This window comes from Myxine glutinosa, unplaced genomic scaffold (assembly GCF_964187855.1).
Source record: "Myxine glutinosa unplaced genomic scaffold, kmMyxGlut1.1 SCAFFOLD_1421, whole genome shotgun sequence".
In the NCBI taxonomy this organism is placed as follows: Eukaryota; Metazoa; Chordata; class Myxini; order Myxiniformes; family Myxinidae; genus Myxine; species Myxine glutinosa.
In genome coordinates, this window is record NW_027617516.1 from 102,142 (window position 1) to 112,463 (window position 10,322).

At 33.7% G+C, this 10,322-nt stretch overlaps 1 long non-coding RNA gene across 1 annotated transcript; it reads right to left on the reverse strand.

Moving 5' to 3' along the window:
* Positions 1-8,370: 8,370 nt before the first annotated feature.
* Positions 8,371-9,348, reverse strand: LOC144889173 (uncharacterized). Its single transcript, XR_013621630.1, has 3 exons — positions 9,147-9,348; positions 8,693-8,816; positions 8,371-8,472 (listed from the first exon to the last, which is right to left on the reverse strand). It is a non-coding gene; the product is annotated as an uncharacterized LOC144889173 (long non-coding RNA).
* Between the last annotated feature and the right edge of the window lie 974 nt (positions 9,349-10,322).

Consider the following 10,322-nt stretch of genomic DNA (forward strand, 5'->3'; position numbering starts at 1 on the left):
ATGTCTAATAGTTGGTTCAAGCGGATGTGGAAAAACCTGTTTACTTTTAAAGATGCTCCTTGGTTCTAATTTTTTAGATTATGATAATTTAATAATTTTTACAAAGTCAAGTTTTCAACCCGAGTATCAACTACTCTCACAGGGTTTTAATGCGGGTCTTAAAAAGGAAGACATTATCGGTTTATTTAAACTTCAAAACAAACTAAATGATTATAATATTGATGATATAATACAATTATTTTGTGATACACAGAAATCAAAATCGAAACCCATAACTTGTATTCTCAGTGATAATACGGATGATATACCTTCACCTCAAGATTTAGATAAATCAAAAAAGAACCTTGTCATCTTTGATGATTGTGTTAATGAGAGAAACCAAACAGTAATGGATAGCTACTATACAAGAGGGAGACATTCTTCTTGTAATTGTATATATCTTAGTCAATCATATTTTCAACTCCCTCGACGCTCAATAAGAAACAATGCCAATACTTTTATTTTATTTAAGTTAAATTCAATAGATGTAAATAATTTTTGGAGAGATAATTGCTCTACGTTATGTAGTAAAAAAGAATTTGAAAATTATATGAAACACACGATTGGAAAATATAAATATATTGTTGTGAAACAAGATGAGATACTAAATGATATTTTTCAATAAATAAATACAGAAAATGAATACTGAAGAAAGAGAAAGAAAGTTTAAGGAACATCAACAATTAGTTTCAAAAGTTGTTAAACAACAGGAAGAGATAAAGAAGAAACGGAGACAGAAACTAACTGGTGAAGAAGCCTTTGAAAGAAAACAAGAGAAATTCTTTAAACCACTTTTGAAAACTCAACACCCTACAGTTCCCACGGTAGAATTTACTCCGAAAAAACTTCAAATGCTCAAAGATTTTAGTCAGATAACAAAACAAGAACTTGGTGAATTAGAATATGATGACGAGGGATTATTTCGGAAACTTGAGGAGGTAAATCAACCCCCTAATTATGTTGTGGAAGCTCTTCAAAACAATGAATATTCGGCGGGTTCAAAAACCAGAGCAGGTCTCATTCCAACAGAAGAACCAGCAGTGTTTCATCTTGTGGAAGAAAAGGTATTGATATTTAATGATGAATTGATGTTCTTGAGTTCTACTCAACCAAATGTTAAATTAACTCCAAGATTAATGTTTCTTCTAACAAACCCCGGATTCAGCGGTTCAAAATATTTTGAGGAACCACTTGATATGGAAAGAGAGGAAGATAGGGTATATATTGAGTTGCTAAATGCACTTGATTATGGAGTTTCTGTTGCTGGTAAAAGTAAGAAGAATGAGAAGGAGAAACATATTATTGATGCTTTAAGTAAGCTTGGTTCGGGTGTTAGTTTTCTTCCAAATGACCCATCACAATTAGTTAATAGGCTATTATTGTTGTTAGGTAGTAAGAAGGCTGGAAACAACAATTGTTTTAATGAATCCTCAGCCATTTTAGATCAGTTGATGAACATGAAAATAATTAATAAATGTCAATACAAAGATATTTTATTAGATATTAAATAAGATGAGAAGCACAATTCTTAGTTTTAATTTCACAACGAGCGATTACACAGCTTCATTCCCTTACCCACTACAACTTGACCCCCTTACCTCATATGAGGCATCTTTGTTGTCAATGGAAACTTACAATACCCTTTTTAATATCACAGAGAAAAACAACAAGTTTAGTTATAATCCAGGAAGTGGATATAAAACTATAACCGTTTCACCTGGAGCTTACGAGATTTCTCAAATATCTTCAGAAGTCTCTCGCCTTATGAAAGAAAAAGGTGATGAACCAAAAAATATTGTAATAGATATTCAAAAACACACTTCAAAATCAACTATTAAACTTAAAAATAATTATAAAGTTGATTTCACGATTGAAAATTCGTTCAGAGAGCTATTGGGGTTCTCTTCTAAAAAGATTGAAACTAACGGGACGTCTTACAGTGATAATGTCATTCAAATATCCTCCGGTATAAATTCAGTATTAATTCATTGTGATTTGATTGATGGTGCTTATAACGATGGAATAAGAACAAATACAATATTTTCATTCAGCGCATACTCAACCCCGATTGGTTATAAATTTAATATGGAACCAAAAAATCTTGTCTATTTACCTGTGTCAGGAAAAACCATATACAGAGTAAATTTTAGGATAACCGACCAAGATAATCGTATGATATCCTTTAATGATGAAATTATATCCATCAGAATTCACCTACGTGAAGTTTTTCAATAAATAAATAATGGTTATTGTGAGAAAACACGAGTTGGGAAAATATAAAATAATTACAGGGGATGGGATGTTCCTTTCACCATACTATAAGGGTGAAGGTATGTTTCTTGGGAGAGGATACTATAAACCAAAGCGACAACGGGGTGTGGGACATCAATTTAGAAATAAAGGAGATGGGATAATTGATACTCTAATGGGTATTGGTTCAACCATCCTTAAACATAAAGACCTAATTGGTTCAACTGCTTCTGCCGTGGGCTCCGTTGCGGGTGCTATAAAGAGTATAAAAGATGCTCAAAAGGAGTCTCATAAATTACAAGCAATCAAAGAAATTAAAAAAGGTAAAACTCAACTATCTTCACAAGAACGACAAAAAATCATTAAAATACTTGGGTCAGGGTTTCAACGATTTTAATGCTATATAAATACAAGTATGGAAGCGATTGATAGTATCTATGATTTGGATGATACGATTATCATTTCAAACTCTACTAAAAAGGAAGACTATTTTAAGGTAAATGCTATAACAGGAACAGACTGGAATTCAAACGGAACAAAAAGTTTTGAAATAAATAATCAACAAACTTACTTGAATATAGCTGATAGTTTCTTGCTGTGTAAATTTAAATTCACTAAGGCTGCGAATAATACTAATGCTACACTCGTAAATGATTTCTTCTGGAAAATGTTTGATAGTGTCCGCCTGTATATTGGAACACAAGAGGTTGAAGCGGTTGATTATGTCTCTGCTACATCTGAAATGATGAAATTTACACTATATTCGTTTAGTGATAGAATGGGTAAGGGAGCTGTTGAAGGTTTTATTCCTGATATGTCAACGGGTACAAACGCAGACCCTGGTTATAGTCAAAGGAAGTCAATGTATAATGATGAAACAAAAGCAGTGAATAGTTTTACCGTAGCAGTACCTCTTAAAGGTATATTTGGATTTTGCGATTATGATAAAGTTTTGTATGGGCTTAAAATTAGATTTCAACTACAAAGGAATGATAATGTAAATAGGTTGCTTTTTGGGGATGAAAATGCTTTTGGAGAAAATAATAAATTTGTTATTAATGATTTGTGTTGGTATATCAGTGAATATACTCCTAATCTTAAAACGGAAGAGATGTTAAATAGAAGACTTAACTCAAAGAAACCGCTAAATGTATCATACCTTAAAAGAAGATGTCAACACGTTAAACTGGAACACACTACCTACACTTGGAATTTAGGTGTTCTTCAAGGAAAGCCACGATACCTCTGGCTCATTTTTAAAAAACCAGATGGAGAGGACGGTACTAATAAGAATAATGCCCTGAGTGATAATGCAAAGGTGAAACAACTTCGGGTTTCTCTTGATGGCACATTTTATCCGCGAGATAGATTGGAAATTGATTGGGAAAAAAATGATTATGCGGAAGCCTACAAGTCCTACCAAAAGGTGTGTGAAAGTAATGGTAATAATGATCCTATTTTGGATATGGTTGCGTTTCAAAAACTTTATACAATCTACGCAATTGACCTGAGTTCTCAAAAGGAAACTATAAAGTCTAATCGAGTGGATACTTCTCTATACATTGAAAGAGGGGAGAGTGAAGAGGTTAATGCATATTGTTTGCTTTTGGAGGAAACAGAATTACAGATTAATACAGATAATGGTGTTATGATTAATATCACATAGGTTTTTTCTCATAAATAAATGGTTGGGGTATATGTTAATCAAATCAATCTTAATAAATTAACATCTTGTATTCAAAATCAAAAGCCTTGTATTATTAATGTTAATACAATTCAAAGAAAAGGAGCTGTAAGAATTGATGTTTTACTCACACACACACAAGTAAAAACACTAAATGATGTTGGATCACTTAAAATTAAAATGACGAAACCTATGTTAAAGAAATATTCAATAGACGAGTCAAGAGGAGGATTTCTCCCGTTTCTAATTCCTTTATTTGCTGGTTTAAGTGCGGCGGGAGCATTGACTGGTGGTATTTCAGCAGCGGTAAAAACTGCTAACGAAAGGAAGGCACAACTAAAAGCTCAAAAAGAATTGGAAAGACATAACAAGGAGTTGGAGAAACAAATTAGTGGAAGTGGTGTAATTGTAGATTTTGCTCAAAAACTTGAAAGTCTACCTGATAAAGCTAGATTGTTGGTTGGAGATATGCTTTCCTCTATCGCTCAAGCGGGTGTTAAACTAACTAAACGGGGTAATGGATTGTATCTTTCTCATAAATAAATGGATAAATGGTTTAAACAATTTGGAAAGAATACAACGTCAAATATAGAACTAGCTAAGTATTGTAAAACACTAAAAATTGATAATGTGGTTATTTGTATGAGAGATGAATTAACACATATAAATAAGAATACAAAGAATATTATTATGAATTTAGACACACAGAATGGTTCTCATTGGGTTTGTATTCATAATAGTCAGGATAAATATTATTTTGATAGTTATGGTATGCCACCACCTGTTGAAGTAATACAATTCTTACAGAATGGTGTTTATCAAACATTCCAAGTTCAAGAAATTAATTCTAAATGTTGTGGCCAATTATGTTTATATGTATTATTTCAACTCAACAATAATGAAAATTTTTATGATATCATTTTTTATCTAATATAAATGACCTATGTTGGAAAAGATGGTTCTATCTTTGGAAAATCCTCTCAGGATATTGATTTATCAAATTATTATACAAAGGCACAGGCTGAACGACAAAAATATAGTGTAAGTAAAAATATTAATATGAAGAATACTTATAAATTAATCAATTATCCAAACCCTACAGATGCGAATGACTTGATTAGATTCAGTGATTTATCACAATATATATCTTTAAAGAAAACAGCACGTTTTGTGAAACAAGTAAAATTTACAACCACAACACCTGGTTATACTGACCATACACCTTTCCTCATTGAATTTAACTACCTGCTTACAATTAAATTTTATAAAGAAGGACATTTAGTTAATATGCGAATTAATAAATGGGGGTATGATATGCCTGATTTAGGGTATAATTGGTCTTTTTCAATAAACATAGAAGACCTACATGATTTAAATCAGTCTCGTAAAGAAGAATATTATCCACTTGGTGAAGATAAGGATTTATGTGGAAGTACAATTAGTAAACAACAAATACGTGATTTTAAGAAAATAAAAATATATGATAGTATAGCGATGGTTCGCATGACAAAGAAGGAAGGTAATGAGATAAGGATAGAAAGCCGAGGAATACAAACCGATTTGGTAGTGGGAAGATGGGGTGGTATTACCTGTCATAATATTAATCTCACATATATTTCTGATACATAAATGGCAGGAAGAAGACTACAAGAGAATTATAATTTTTGTATTCAAGGATACCTACAAGAAAAGGGTGCTCGGTATTACATACCTTATGATTTGGAGCATATACATGGGAATTTTGTCATAAAAAACTGGCCTTATACTGATATTGTTAAACCCACAAATAGAGACTTGTTTAAAATATTAAATAAAAATGAACTTCTCAAAGTTATGAAATATAAAACTCTTTTAGAAATCGTCAACAAATCTTATTGGTATCCTATTATGAGAAAAATAATTATAGATACAAGAATATCTCAAAATCCAGATGAGTATATGTATAATATTCTTTGGGGTTCAAACTCAAGGGTAGCAAGGGATGAGGAAGGAGTTGAAGAAGAGAAGGAGGAAAGAGAGAAAAAGGAGAAGGAGGAAAGGGAGAGGGAGGAGAAGGAGGAGAGGGAGAAAAAGGAGGAGAAGGAGGAGAGGGAGAAAAAGGAGAAGGAGGAGAGGGAGAAAAAGGAGAAGGAGGAAAGGGAGAAAAAGGAGAAGGAGGAAAGGGAGAAAAGGGAGAAGGAGGAAAGGGAGAAAAGGGAGAAAAAGGAGAAGGAGGAGAGGGAGAAAATGGAGGAGGAGGAGAGGGAGCAAAGAGAGAGGGAGGAAAAATATAAAAAGATGGAAATCACTGAGATTCATAAAAGATTGAGTGTATTAAAGCAAATAAATCAATCTCAACGCACCGAAGAGGAAATTAAAGAATTAACAACTCTTATGAAGATAATGGTTTCAAAAATAAGAACGTCAATGTCTTCAATTTCAGAGATTTAAACGAGAAAGTGGTGAAGAAGAAGAAGAAGAAGAAGGAAAAGATTATGTGATTGATGATGTTGGTGTCATTGACTTTAGTTAGTTTTTATTTGTAAATAAATGGAGGAGAGAGTGAAGGCATTCCTTAGGATTCTTTATGTTTTAAAAATAAAGATTGAAATGTATATGTTGAAAACCAAAAAGGTTTTGATACTCTGTCGGAATTTTTCTGATAAATAAATATGAGTTATTGTCTCAAATGTAAAAAGAAAACTAAATCTAAAAATATCTCTTATGTTAAAGCTAAAAATAATAGAGTTTATCAAAAAGGAATATGTCAAGTATGTGGCTCTAAAAAGTGCCAATTCATCTCTCCTAAAAGAGGAGGAGACATACAAAAGTTTCTGTCAGGAAGTAAATTTACAACAACTGGAATTCCAGGGGAATTACACCTTCCAGGGTATTCTTTCTGTGGTCCAGGAACAAACTTGGATAAAAGATTAGATGAGGCTGACAATCCTAAACCTTGGTCTAAACCTACAAATAGGGTTGACGAAGTGTGTATGAAGCATGATATTGCTTATGGGAAAACCACTACGTTGACTGAAAAACATAAAGCCGACAGCGAAATGTTGTATAATTTGTCTTTGATACAAAATCCAACGTTGAGAGAGAAAGTTGATAGGTTTATTGTGAGAAATTTGATAAATGCTAAATTGAAACTTGGTCTTGGTTATTCCTCAAAAAACTATTAGGCTCTAATGATGCCATCAAGACTGAGGAGCTTTTGGCTGAAGAATTACACAAACCTATAATCACAAAGTTTAAAAGAAGGAAGGTTTATTCTAAATACACTGACCACATATGGTCCGCTGATTTAATTGAATTGAATAATGACAGGGGATACAGGTATGCTTTAACCGTTATTGATTTGAGGAGTAGATTTGCCTGGGTTGTCCCTTTAAAAAATAAAAGGGGTGATACTTTAATGTTAGCCTTTAAGCTAATATTTGATCGGGATAAAAGGAAACCAAAGAAGTTATGGACTGATGAGGGAACAGAGTTCTATAACAAAATATTCATGAAATTTCTTAAGGGGAAGGGTATTAAATTATACAGCACCTTTAATGAAGGAAAGGCAGTTGTTATTGAGCGTTTTAATCGTACTTTAAAAGAGAAATTATATAAAAAATTCACACAACTCGGTTCTCAAAAATGGGTGTATTTAATTCAGGATATTGTAGATAATTACAATAATACAGTTCATTCATCAACACAATCAAAACCATCAGAAACATTTACAAAATTAGAATATGAAAAGGAGATTAATTTGAGAAAGCCCAAGTTTAAAGTTGGTGATATTGTAAGGATATACAAATGGAAAAGCCATTTTGAGAAAGGTTATACACAAAAATGGACTAATGAATTATTTATAATCGTTGATGTAATGGCTACAAACCCTTGGACTTACAAATTAAATGATATAAATCGAGAAGAAATCTTGGGTTCATTTTACTCGCAAGAATTACAAAAAACAAAGCTAATAATTCATTAAACAACATTTCTATTCACCCCACCCATATTAGCTAATTTAATTCGTGGTAATAATAAAAAAAAATTAAATAAATAAAAAATCATAAGCCACGCCCACACCGACCCCGCCCACACAGACCCCGCCCACACAGACCCCGCCCACACAGACCCCGCCCACACAGACCCCGCCCACACAGACCACACCCATCATCCCCCACCCTCCGTGCACCCCCACCCTTGACCCTTCACCCCCCTCATCCCACCCCCACCTTCCCCACACACACAAGGGGAGGGGAGGGGTGGGATGAGGGGGGTGAAGGGTCTTTGGCAGGGGTGCACCTCCCCGTTCCCTCCTTTATTCTCTTTTTGTAATTAAGAATTAAATAATTGTAAACAAAACAAATATATATAAATATTGAAAACATTAAAATCTTTATATTATTAAAACATTTTTCTTGAGGTATACATTCAACTTCTCCCCAGCATAACTCATCAATTTCTTCCCAGCACAAGTCAAAGGTTGGTTCAGCAGATGTCTTCAGGTTTTGAATCTCTTTCTATTAAAGACAAGAGGGGAGAGATATTTATTTCATATTTATGTTCCATGTCAAAGCGTCTTGAAAAGCGCTATACAAAATAAATGTATTATTATTATTATTATTAATATAGGGTCGGATGCCCTTCCTGACACCAACCCTGAATCACCTCTTACGATGCGCAGGGATATGGTGTACCTATTATAAACGGTGAACCACACACACGTACACACATGCTTACCTCGAAAAAATCCAGCTTAGCGTCCAGATCGTCGAGATGAAAATTAAGGATATCACAGGATGACAGGAAATAACCATTCCTATGGAGTCCAAAATCGTCCCACTCCAAGCTTTGGTCTTCGAGGCTGCAAACAAAATAAGGAGAAATTACTATGCTGAAGTAAGCTTGACAAAACATCACACACACGCACACACACACACATTCACAGATACATACACACACACATACACACACACACACACATGCATAGATACATACACACAAGAACACACACATACACACACACACACATACACACACACACACACACACACAATCTCATTTTTTCATTTCTGTTCCTCACAATTCGATCTCTCTATTTTAATCACAGACACACATGCACACACATACACATACACACACACACATGCACACACACATGCACACACCTCTCGTTTTTTATTTTCTATCATACCTTTCACGTGAATTTTCTAAGAACGGTGAAACATTGAATTCATTCTGAGCCCACCATCTCGGAGGTAGGTTATTCAAACCCGTATTCAGTTCGTTGTGGAACTCTTGAGAAACAACTTGAAATTCTGCCAGGATATTTACAATATTTGAATTGCTGCAATGAATAGGAAAAATAAATTATTAGTTGTATAATTAATCACATACAAAGCTCTCATTAACAGTGTTTAATACCAAATGAACTTACCAATGTCCTGGCGAGTATTCTTCATCAGAGGAAAGACTGGAATAAGACAAGCTCATCTTCGTTCACAATGTTTAAATGTCCCATTCGGAGACCTCTCTTTTTATAATGAACAAAATGTATTTCGGGGAACTGAAGTGCTTGTCAGCTTTTGGAAACTGAGGGCGTGTGTTTGTGAAAAACAGGAAACAAGACAAAGAGAATTCCTTGGAAGTTATCCAAGTGAAACAACGTCATTTCTCAACAGTGAGCTATTAATTAGAAAAGGTTCGAGTGGTATATAAATGGAAAACAAAATGAATGTAAAAAATATCAAATAAGTATAATTGAAAAGGCAACTGGTAAAAAAGTTCACAAAACAAATAAGAGAATTAATTTAAATACCGGTGAGTTGGATGAGACGGTGAGGAGAGTTGTAGGAGAATTAAATTATTTCCCACGCATAAACAAATATTTGTAGGGTCGTTGTTTGAGTGGGTTATATTCACCAGATGATATTAAGAGTAAAAGGTTAAAAGGTCCATAAGGTCAGAAGGATCACAGGTGTTTAAGTGGTCTAATGAATAAGGATAGCATGTCAAAAGGTTAGAAGGTTCGTAAAGAAAAGGGTGAGAGAAATATAGGTGTTTAGGGTCAATGAGGGAGGGAAAGAATTAATATGGAAGTGAATGGGTCAAAGATTAATCTGCCAGATGATATGTAGAAGAAGGATGATAGGTCTATAAGAGAAAACAAATATTTGTAGTGTTTGAGTGGTCTAATGAACAACATTAAGGATAGGTACTACAGACAAAAGGTTCATAAAGATGAGGGTGGGAGAAATAGAGGTGTTTATGATTTTTGAAAAAGACAAGGGGGTAAATGACATTAGATAGGGATTTCCCATGTTAAACGGAGGTGTCCCAGAAGCAACATTATTACACTACTAACGTGAGT